Here is a 12,483-nt window from a genome sequence, read left to right as displayed (position 1 = left end):
CCAAAAATTTATTCTTTTTTAAGTTAAAGCTTCAACATTTTTCCTCACTCTCTCTTTCTGAAACCCCTATAGTCTTCTTAATTTGTTCACTTTCAAAATTACCCAGCATCAAGTTTACTAATGTTTTCAATGATAGATACATAAAGATAGATAGATACATAAAGATATATGATAGATACATAAAGAGATATCTCAGCAAAGTACATGCTCCCATAATATACACAAAAGGAAGCTTATTTGGTCATGAAACATTTTCCTTTTATAATAGTTGTATAGCTTATATTACATCTTTCAGAGAGTGATGTAATCCATATGTTTTGGATTTGTTAACCAAGATTAATTCTATACAGAGCAGGTATATCCTCCTAAAAACATTCCGTAGGTAAGAACTCTTGCTACTAATGTATTTTCCAGGTGATTTGCCATGAGTATGTTTATAAGGAGATTTGATTATGTTCCTTTCTTTTTTGGACATTCAACAAAAAGGGAGAGAATCTATTCCAGGTCTTCTGCTAACCTTTTCTTTTTCAGTCCACCTTCTAAACTTTGTTGACATCTTTTCAGAAACTTCTCATAAAATTTCATGTTTCATTTTATGGACTATCTTATATTAAATAATAATATTACTAAGCCCCTTTGACCACCATTTTAAAACCATTTACTGTGTAAGAGGAATTCTCTCTACAAAGCATGCTGTGACCGTATTGTTTCACAGTTCTTTGATATTTTATTACCAGCAATTTTAGTGACAGCAGCTGTAGTTATTACAAATTAAAAAAACATGCAGACACACTTTTAATTTTTAAGGAAAAAATCATTTATTTTTTTCTTTTTTTTTTTTTTTTTTTTTTTAATTTTTTTTTTCAACGTTTATTTATTTTTGGGACAGAGAGAGACAGAGCATGAACGGGCGAGGGGCAGAGAGAGAGGGAGACACAGAATCAGAAACAGGCTCCAGGCTCTGAGCCATCAGCCCAGAGCCTGACGCGGGGCTCGAACTCACGGACCGCGAGATCGTGACCTGGCTGAAGTCGGATGCTTAACCGGCTGCGCCACCCAGGCGCCCCTATTTTTTTCTAACAAATCTTCTATGATGATTATATCACTTGGTCTTTCATACCTGCCTCTCAAAATACTTTCTCATTCTGGATGTCTTCGTCTACATTTGTTTTTTTACTTAATTCTACTTATAGCCTAAATAATCCTCTATTGCCTATAAAACTGTAGCAGATAAAGAAAGGGTATATTTGATACATAATTTGTAAATATATGATATATTTACATCAGTAAAATTGCAGTATCATTCTCATTTCTTCCTAACAGTAACCACATTTCATAATGTGCATATAATACCAGCAATTAGAATACAGGCTGGAGGCCTTTGTGGAGTGAATTGTGGATTCCAACTGCTCTGTGGGCATAACCCTATCTCATGTACAGTACAGCTTTTCACAGAGACTGACAATACAGGAGTCAAGTGTAATATTGCTCATCTCCCCCCCTCCCCATGGGTAATATTATATTTCTTCTTTATCTTTTCAATTCTAAGTAGTTGCATCACAGAAATGACAATATCCTTTTTACTCATGGTACTGAACTATTAAAGAAAACAATGAAGGCCACCAGTTCTGTTGTATCTGGCCATAACTGAGGCTTACCACAGTGTTCCTACAAATATACCCCACTACTCTAACCCTCCAGGACTCCTGGAACTAAACTTTAAATACATCAAATTCCATATGATTAGAATATCCAGGGGCGCCTGGGTGGCGCAGTCGGTTAAGCGTCCGACTTCAGCCAGGTCACGATCTTGCGGTCCTTGAGTTCGAGCCCCGCGTCGGGCTCTGGGCTGATGGCTCAGAGCCTGGAGCCTGTTTCCGATTCTGTGTTTCCCTCTCTCTCTGCCCCTCCCCCATTTATGCTCTGTCTCTCTCTGTCCCAAAAATAAATAAACGTTGAAAAAAAATTAAAAAAAAAAAAAAGAATATCCAAAAGTCCTTCCTAGGTAAAAATGCCAGCCTCTGGCATCATTGGTGACAAGTGTGGAGTTCCTTTAGAGTTCTTATTCAATTACTCATGGTCTTATATTCTAAAAACAATAAGTTGAATAGTAGCTGGAGTGAGCCACAGGTAATTTGAGTGATCAGGGAACTCTGTGTCATCTTTTTCCCCTTAATTTTTCAGGTGGAATTCATTGTCAGAGCTCATATATTAACAAGAGTCAAAGTCTACTTCTCTAAAAAAAATTAATAAGTTCAGGATTTTTCCCCAACATTAGCCACCAGTCAGTGCCAGGTATGAGAGCATTTGGTAAGAATAGACACTCTTGTGGAAATATCGTGATTGCATTCCTTCCTGGGATCGTGAATTGCTTATCAATTCCTATTCCATTTGTTATTATTTCTGCTTGTTTCTATTTATTACCCCTCATGATCAGCCTTTTTTAGCTCAAACATCCATTTACCTATAGAGCTGAGGAACAAGTTATTTAAACATCTAAGCCAGTCTTTCAAAGTGTTTCTCTTTATCTGTATTGAATAATAAGTATTTTCATTGTCTATACGAATTAAAAATTAAAAATATGGTAGTTCTTATGACATTAGGTTTTCTTTTCCATTTTTGCTTATTTGTAGCAGTCAACTGCTTACTTATCCTGAGAGCCAAAATGGTAGAAAATTTGTTGCTCCAAACTTTTGTTTTTTTCAAGTTTTTTTTTGTTTGTTTGTTTTTTTTTTGCTTCAGGAGTAGAAAAACCTAAAATAAACAACTCACAGAATGTTAGAAAAGACTTACAGGTCATATATTTGAAAAAAAGACTAATATTCAGAATATATAGAAAACTCCTAAAACTCAACAATAACAAAAACACAACCTTTTTCAAAACAGGCAAAGAACTTAAATAAACTTTTCTCCAAAGAAGATACATAAAGGGAAATAAGTACGTGGAAAGATGCTCAACATCCCTAATCACCAAGGAAATTCAAATAAAAACCCACCATGACATCTCTCACATCAATTAATATGACTACTATTTAAAAAAATAAAGTAACAAGTGTTTGCGAGGATGTGGAAAATTGAAACTCTTGTGCACTGTTGGTGGGAATGTGAAATGATATAGCCCCAATGGAAAACAGTACCGTTCTCCAAAAAATTAAAAATAGAATTACTATATAATGCAGTAATTTCACTTCTGGGCATATACCCAAAAGAATTGAAAGCAGGGTCACAAAGTACATTTATAAACCCATGTTCATTGCAGCATTATTCACAATAGCTACAATGTGGAAGCAGCCCAAGTGTCCCCTGACAGATGAATGGATAAGCAAAAGGAGTTATATACATACTATGGAGTATTATTCAACCTTTAAAAAGAAGGAAATCTGATGTTTTCTATAATATGGATGAGCCAGTCATCAATGGACAAAGCTGTATGATTCCACTTACATGAAATACTTAGAGTAGTCAAATCAGAGACAGAAAGTAAAATGGTGGTTGCCAGGGGCTGGGGGAGAAGGAATGGAGAGTTATTGTTTAATGTGTATAAAGGATTAGTTTCATAAGATAAATAATAAGGATATATGGTGCTGATGGTAGCACAACACTAGAATGTATTAAAAACCACTGAACTGAACACTTAAAAATGGTTACGATGGGGGGAACCTGGGTGGCTCCGTTCGTTCAGCGTCTGACTTTTGCTTTTGGATCAGGTCATGATTTCCTGGTTTTGTGAGTTCAAGCCCCACACTGAGCTCTGTGTTCACACTGTGGACCCTGGGTGGGATTCTCTGCCTTCCTCTCTCTCTGCCTCTCCCCCACTCACCCTGTCTCTGTCTCTCTCAAAATAAATAAATAAACTTTAAAAAATGGTTAGGATGGTAAATTTTGTTGTGTGTGTTTTACTACAATAAAACAAATGTAAAAAAAGATATTTGTGAAAGATGGGAAGGAAGGAAAAAGGGAAGGAAGGAAGGAAGGGAGGAAGGGAGGGAGGGAGAAAGAAAGAAATAAGACAAAGTGAAAGAGAAATAAAGTGAGAGAAAGAGAGAAGGGAAGGAAGGAAGAAAAGAAAGAAGGAAGGAAGGAAAGAAGAAAGAAACAAACAAACAAATCAAAAAAGAAAGAAAGAGGCTCAGTTGGTTTAGCATCCGACTTCGGCTCAGGTCATGATCTCATGGTTTGTCAGTTCGAGCCCTGCTCGGGCTCTGCACTGGTGGTGCAGAACCTGCTTGGGATTCTCTCTCTCTCTCCTTCTCTCTTTCTTCCCTTTCACCACTTGCACTCTCTCTCTCTCAAAATAAATAAATAAACTTACAAAGAAAGAAAGAAGAGAAAAGAAAAGAAAAACCCAAAGAAGGAAAGAAAGAAAAGTCTAGAGTAGAATCTGTGTCAATCACGGTCAAAATCATTTGCAGACCCCTGAGGCTACTGGCTGAAATCCAGTGGCATCAGATTTGCAGGTATTGATTCTTTTCCAATTGACATTAGGCACAGTTTCTTATTACATTAGTCATTTCATCAGGTGCCAGAGGACATGACATCTCTCAATCCATGAGTACATGGGCTGAACACCCACATGCCTACTTGTTCATAAAGTCATGAGCTAGTTAGGCATCTACCCTCATTTTCTGATCTCCTCCTTAGATAGCAACAGTGTTTTCTTGGTGAGCATCTACGTGACCCAATTCAATTCCTCCTCTAAATCCCTACAGATAATTTTATAAGTGAATTCTCTATATGCAGTGATTTTTACTGTTCAGTCATCTAAAGTCCATTTGCCTGACCATACAGCAAGGTCTTTGGCTACAATCCAAGTCTATAAATATTCAAACACTCTTTAGAGGACCCGAGCCTAATTCCTTTTCTGCTTTTAATTAAACATTTCTCAGTTCTATTCATTATGTATGTGAACTTGCCCTTGCTTGCTTCCATCAAAGTTTTACCATCTGTTGGGCATATTGCGGCTGATTTCCAAACAGCATTATGGCTCGAAGATTGGGAACTCCCTAAGATTGAAAATTCCCTAAATTTGGGAATTCCCACTAGTGACCAGTAAGCATTTTTTCATCAGTAGGGAGAGAACAAGATTCTGACTAGATAGCAATGGGGGTAAGGAGTTCCTCAGAGGTCATAAGATCTATGAACAATGAGACAGTCCATTAGAGTGTGGTATACCCCACCGAAAACCCCCCACCTTTGTGCTATTCTTAAACTTACATTTTATGGGGGAACTTTGCTATGTTATTCTCTCCCTATCAGAATGCCATTAGAAAGCTTAATTCTATTTGTTTGTATGACATCACCTAATTCATCACTAGTATTTCTGGCCTTAGCTTTATTTGACCCTTCTGTGGTGGGTAAAATGTTAATTAACATCCAATAAGAAACCGACACTATCCTTTTAAGTAGGTTAGAATTAACAGCAGTCTTAGGCAGTCCTCAGATCCAAAACCCATGAGGCCTCAGCAGGGTAGCCTTATTTAAGTTTTGCCAAAGGTCTAGTCTGAGTATATTCTGGTTGCAGATACTTCTAATGTAATGGGAGCAGCCAGGTCCTCGGGGTTTGATGGGATTGCTTGTGACACCACTCTCAGTAACTATTTTAATGATTGTTTCTGCTCAGAGCCCAGTGCAAATTTAGATTTCTTTGTGGTGACTTTGTGATTAGGAAGCAATAGGATTCCTAGATGAGAGTTTGCCTTTACACATCAGGTAAACTGAATGAATCAGAGGGTTAATCACATTTAGTCTTTAACAACCTGCTATTCACCTTTAGTTCCTGCTTAATATACTAGCTAGACAGGGCTATTACAATGGCAGTTAGTGGGAAGCAAAAATCTCACTTCAACCAGTTCCTTCATCAAAGCAATGATAACTTCCTGCCCTTCTGGATTTTTATCTTGCTTAATAATGCTTACTATTGAGGAGAGTTCAGATAATTCCCAAGCTCCTGCTTCTTGGGGACAATTTAAATTGGGCCAAAGGCAGTCTAAATTTATATGCCTTGTGAAAATCATTCCCATGTCTCATTCACATAAGATACCTATCCCAGTTAAGTGCATAGTTATAGGCAACGAAGCCACAGAATAATCTACCCAACCACAATTTCCAGTTTGTAGCTCTACCTCTACCTTCATTTTCTTCACTCATCATTTGTGTACCCTCCCATTTTCAACCTTGAGCCCTTGAGAGCACATCCTTTTCTCCCATAGAACCATCCCCATCCCCATGGGGATATATGTGCTTTGAGCCCTGGGCAGGGAGGCTTTGGCATGTGCTTTGACATCTTAGTCCAGAAGCTTTTATTTCATTGTTAACCGATTTTCCACACCATCTCCTATATTGAATTCCTTGTCACTCATATTTATTGAAGAATATGTTAAGTAGCATTGCAGATCCTACTTGTGCATTTGCCAGATCCCCTCAGATCGTTGTACCAGTTCCTTGGACCCATCCTTCAGCTTTGATGTGTTTCTGTGCAAAGATATTGCTTGAGGACGATGGCTCTCTAGAAGATGACTCTAGAATATTGAGGTGGCCTGATGAGCTGCAAGTGCCTGGACTTCACATCTCCTCCTGAATCAGGGCTGCCTGATGCCAGTGACGGACTGTATGGGCTAACAGATTCCAGATCCTTCACTCTGAAGTGGAACTTATGTGTTTGAGCTCCCAAGAGATCTGAGTCTGGGATTTCACATGAAGTTGCATTCCCCTTGGCTTATTCCTTTACCCTCTCTGGCTCCTTGCTCCTTTCCTAGTTTCCCCTGGAAATACTTCATAAGTCACTTGCATTTGAATCCTTGGCCCAGGGTCTGCTTCTAGGAAATCTGACTTAAGATACCTAACTAATAACATCCAATTCTTGTCATACTTCTGGGTAACATTTATGTCTTAGAGAAGGGATGGCAAATGGGTTGTATTTTGCCTCCAGGCCCTCTTATGACTTCCATTGTTCTCACTTATTATTTCCATTGCACATATCATGGCACCTTTCCTGCTGAACTCAGATGCAGGCTTAGAATTCTCTACAACATGCTTCAGAAAAGCACAGATAAGCTTTAAGTGTTTTAACCTGTTGACCTCAATATAAACAACAGCAATAAATAATACCAAACATGTACTTTTCACACTCAATCTCCCACCCTCACTGTCTAGAGAATCTTACTTGTAAATCAGATTAAATCCATGCTATAATCTCTGCTGCATAGTCTACTTAGAAGTGAGGGTGTATTTTCTTCTCTATTTCCATTAGGGAGTTTTAAAGGGATTCTTCAGCTGTATGGTCAGAGGGAAATAGCACATTATCTTGCCGTATGGACAATCGCTGGGATATCTTGGAACAATAATCCATTTACTTGGAGTGTGCCTCTCTTTTGAATTGCATACACCCTTAAGTGAATTTGGAAGTAAGTATGTTGAACGATGCAGTTCTTGCTCGTACTCCTTCATAAAAAAGCTTCAACTTGGCTTCTCTGATGACCATTTTTAAAAAGACAGGTCTTTATCATAGTGTGTCTGCTCAGTTTTTTGTTGTTGTTGCTTATCACAGTCTATAACTATCTTGCAAACTTGTATATTAAGTTATTATCGTTGGTATCTCTAATTATAGGAAAATATTAAATCAATTTTCATAAGAAGGGACCTCATCTGACTTGTCTACCACTGTATTTCCCACAGTCTCTTGCCTGGCACTGATGAGGAATTCAACTAATATGAGGTGGACAAGTTGATGATGAATGAAATAGTAGGAAGAGGCATATGTGAGGGCTGGTGTGCATGATTGCTTGCACGCACAATGCAGAAATTGAGAATCACACCTTATTCCTCGTTACTATGATTTTTTTTTATGGTTTTGCCTTATGGAACAGTGGATCACACATAGTTCTTGGAGTTAGACACAATCTATGCTTATATCCTTGCTCTATCACTTACTAGTTAAAGGTTACTTAAATTTCAGGGCCAAGTTCGTTCCTCTTTAACACAACATTGTGCCAAATAGAGTTACAGGGACATAAAGTGAGGCAAAACATTTAACCTCTAGTATTTGGTACATGGCAGGTACTTAATAAAGATAACTGTTTTCAAACATACAGGACAAAATATATGTAGTTTTTTTTTTTATTTTTTAGGAAGATAAATGGAGTAAATAGGTATTACTCCTATATGTAATACAATTATACACACTAATGTGAACACAAAATTGTGTATATGAATAATAAAATCAAGTTTCTAAAATGAGAGGTAAGAGTCTGGAGATCATCCTACCTATCATTCCATTAGACGATAATTAAGATTTGTTGCACATATTTTGGGGGCGACTTATAAAATAATTTTGAGATATTGCTAGATTTTTAACAGCTGCTGTGAAATTTACACACCAAATACATCAAATAGTAAATACAAACACACCATTTAAAGAATACCATGGATATATATGGCTTCTTTAGACCCAAATTCTCTTGCTAATCTATGGAGAAACTAGAATCTAGCTAAACTGAGCCTTCTCCCCGTTCCTTGAATTTATTATAACTGAAAAGCAAGTAGCTTAATTCACAAAACTTATTATATCATAACAAAAAGGACAAGATTTTTGTTCTAGTTGCTTGCCCTTCTCCAGCATTAAAATATCAATGTCTAACTGTATACTGCCAGTGACAGATTTTTACATGTGTCTACACAAAAGAGAGAGTGGCAAAAATGTCTCATGGGTGGTGTAGCAATCAACCACTGCTATTTTAATGCTGGAGTGGGGAGAAGCCAACAAACAAAACAACTGAACAACTAAAACAAAAATCTCATCTTTTTTGTTATAACAGAATACAATTTTGTTTATTTTAATTTTTCAAAATAGCTACCCAACCATGATGTATTTTAGCACAGTCAGGTAAAAAACCTAATTATTGTTGCCAAAAAAGAGAGTGCTGAACAAGGATGTTTGTGGGCTAAAATTTCTTTTATGGAACTCATTAGCAGTGTCAGACACAAAAATATTTACGATGTTCTAAAACTGCTGAAAACAGAAGGGGCATTCAGTATACTTTAGAGTTTATTCCGGCCTCATACTACTTTCATAACCGTGAAATTCTCTAAAGGAGTATATGTAGTAGCAAATGATGTTGTTCTGAGTGAGTTTACAGTGTTACCAGAGTTTATACAACGTTCAACTTATACAATGTTCTGCTTACCATTTCTTTCTCCCTCCTTCCTATTGTTAAGAGTACCCACACACGCCATTAATACCTGGCTTTTGTGCAGAGGGAGAGAGAGAATCTTGAGCAGGTTCCATGCTGTCAGTGCAGAACCTGATGTGGGTTTGATCTCATGAACCACAAGATCATGACCTGAGCCAAAATCAAGAGTTGGATGCTTAACCCATTGAGCTCCCTAGGCACCCCATGTGTTTCAGTTCTATGAATTAATACATTTATCTTATTTTCAAGGCAGTTGGTGCTGGAATTTTTGTTGTTATCTGTAATAAAACTCACAGACATAGCAACCAAAATTACTCTTTTTTAAAAAGGGAACTCTTATTTCTTCCCGACTCATTCAGATGTAAAAACTTAAGCATTGCCACATTGAAGTTGATTAATTTTTTCTTTAGTCTTCAGTCTCTGATAGTTACATGGTTTTTCCCCTTTGAAAAACAGGTTTTCTAAAATGTGTGACAGCATTGTAGATATTCTTTTGAATATCCAACATCCTTGTAGTAACTGTTTTCTGCTCTCTGCTGATGCGGAAGTGGAACTCAATCACCATAGAAAGGTTTCACTGGAGGTTAGGGTAAAGGGAGGGTTACATCCCAGCAGTACAACTTAACATGGAATCTTAGACCCCAATTTTTTAAATAAGTGTTTTGTGTCTTCTTTCCCAGGAATGTCAGACCACTTTCTCTGTAGATGCTGGCTCTTACCATGCTGTAAGTCATGCTGGGTCACTTATATTGGGTATCGTCTGGAAATTCAACTTTCTTCCTTTAGAAGAAGAAGAAGGAGGAGGAGGAGGAGGAGGAGAAGGGGAAGAAGAAGAAGAAGAAGGAGGAGGAGGAGGAGAATTTATCTTTCTCAGCCTCTTAGCTGTAGATTCCCCTTTGCATATCCAAGGACTACAGTGCTCTATTAAATAAAATATTAACCAAGCTGAGACTCAACTTTTTGTAGTAGAAACTAGTAGAGGCTTTGCAATTGAAGTCCTTCTAATTTTGCATTTCCACAATACTCTGGAAAGATAAATGCATTTTATACATCTTTTGAATCATGTCTCTTCTCCTTAGAAAATAATTAACTTTATATAACACTTTACCACTTAAATACAATTGTATTTCTCACTAGAATGTGAGCTCCCTGAAGGCAAAATCTGCCATATTAATCTTGATTTCTCTAGTACTCAGTGCATTGGTGATCAATAAATACTTGTTGAATGGATGAAAACATAATTGAGCAATAAAATTATAATTTAAGTATATAAGGAATTTAAATTGACCAAATATCATAGATCTGCACAATACTATCCAAATATTCCATCCACTTATTATTCTCCATGTAATATTTCCAAATTTAGACGATTTTTCTTTAATATTATTTGATTTGAGTTGTTTTTTTTTTAAACCCCTTAAGGATAATTGCTCTTATAAAAAACGTGACACGTGGATTTTGTTTGCTACATTCCAGAAAGAGAAGCTACCAGAAGGTAATTTTTTTTACACTTATTAGTCTGTGTTGAAAACAATAGCAAATTCATGGCCTTCCTAGGTATTACACTAGGATTATATTCCTATCCATAAAGTTACATCATAGAAAGTAATTTCAGAAGATGGGACTAATGTCCGGGTTGGTCTTACAGGAAAGCTAATCAATCCTCTGAAAATGGATCTGAACCAGTGTAAACTGGTGTAGTGGAAGCCATGACAGGTTCTGTTTCTTTGTGTTTTAATGCAAGTGGCTGACTTAAGCTTTCATTGAAGAGGCATCTCATTTCAAAGAAGCCTATCTTGAATAAACACAGTGCCAGCCACACAGGTAGGTAGGTAAAGGACCAGGCCACCTCCCCCTACTGAGGCTCCTTTGTTTCGAAGATCTTGGCTGATTTTGGTAACTGAGCATTTGGGCAACTTGTTTTTTCTTTTTCAATGTGTTAAATTCCTGCCTTAATGTGTTAAAGTCACCAATAAAGAATGAGCCTGTGAAACTCTAGGCCCCTATCCTGGATCCCAATAAAAGCAGAACCCTAAGTCCTGTGTGCTTTCTCTCTTTCTCTCCCTCTACCCCTGACCTCCCTTTGCGACCCCAGCTATGTTATGTGATTTCCAAGTCTTTTTTTTTTTTTTTTCAACGTTTATTTATTTTTGGGACAGAGAGAGACAGAGCATGAACGGGGGAGGGGCAGAGAGAGAGGGAGACACAGAACCGGAAACAGGCTCCAGGCTCCGAGCCATCAGCCCAGAGCCCGACGCGGGGCTCGAACTCCCGGACCGCGAGATCGTGACCTGGCTGAAGTCGGACGCTTAACCGACTGCGCCACCCAGGCGCCCCTCCAAGTCTTGTAAGTAATGAACCTTTATTTTTTAACCATTTCCTGCTGGTTATTGCTGAAGGGTCTTTTGCAGTCATAGTGAGAATCACAAAGGCTGGTCTAAACACAACAATGGTTATTGACAGGCTGAGACCAGCATAAAACAATTGTGTTTTTCCAGGTCTCTTCAGGCTGTGTACTGAAAATGGGTAATTTCTAATGCTAATGTTCAAAATTTCACTGGCTCTTGACTTCTCCTATGGAGTAGAGTAACTTAGCCCCCAATAAATTCCTCCTCTGTCTTCTGGGAACCTATGGATTACTCTCATGTGTGTTCATAGTCCTCCCAGGTCCTTCAGGTCTGATCCTTCATTGATATCTGATCCTTATGAAGCCACTTTGTGATGTACCTTTCAACCCTACACTGATGCTGGTACTATTGTGAGAAAATCTATGTACTCTGTAAGATGTTCCCATAATGACAAAATCTCAAGCTGCCACAGTACATAGACTTCCTTGGATCTTCATTCTGATGTAGTCATAGCATGATCCAAGCAGATTTGGAAAGGGGAAGTGGGTGATAGTAATCCAAAATGTCACTAATTGTGCCATACTGTCTCAGAGAGACTCTTGTGAGATCACCTTCTTCATTATCTTCTTTTCTCTCTAAAGGCATAATCAACATATCTGAACTCAGGTCAGACATTATGCCGTCTTCCCTCTAAGTGGTCTTGCAAAGTCACCCACACAATCAACTTGCCAACTATTGGTAATGAAAGACAATGTCTTCCCCACCAGTAGCTGTTATGAAACACAATTTTTGGTATCTCTGCCTAGCAGTTCATTGCATATTCTAACATTTATGTGAATCTTCATTAAGTTTAAGAAAGAAAGTCAGGACGCCTGGGTGGCTCAGTCGGCTAAGCGTTCGACTTCAGCTCAGGTCATGATCTCATGGCTCATGGGTTCGAGCCCCGC

The sequence above is a fragment of the Lynx canadensis genome, chromosome B1 (assembly GCF_007474595.2).
Source record: "Lynx canadensis isolate LIC74 chromosome B1, mLynCan4.pri.v2, whole genome shotgun sequence".
Taxonomy (NCBI): domain Eukaryota; kingdom Metazoa; phylum Chordata; class Mammalia; order Carnivora; family Felidae; genus Lynx; species Lynx canadensis.
The sequence above is the reverse complement of the archived record's forward strand: the minus strand, read 5'-3'. Positions refer to the sequence as shown.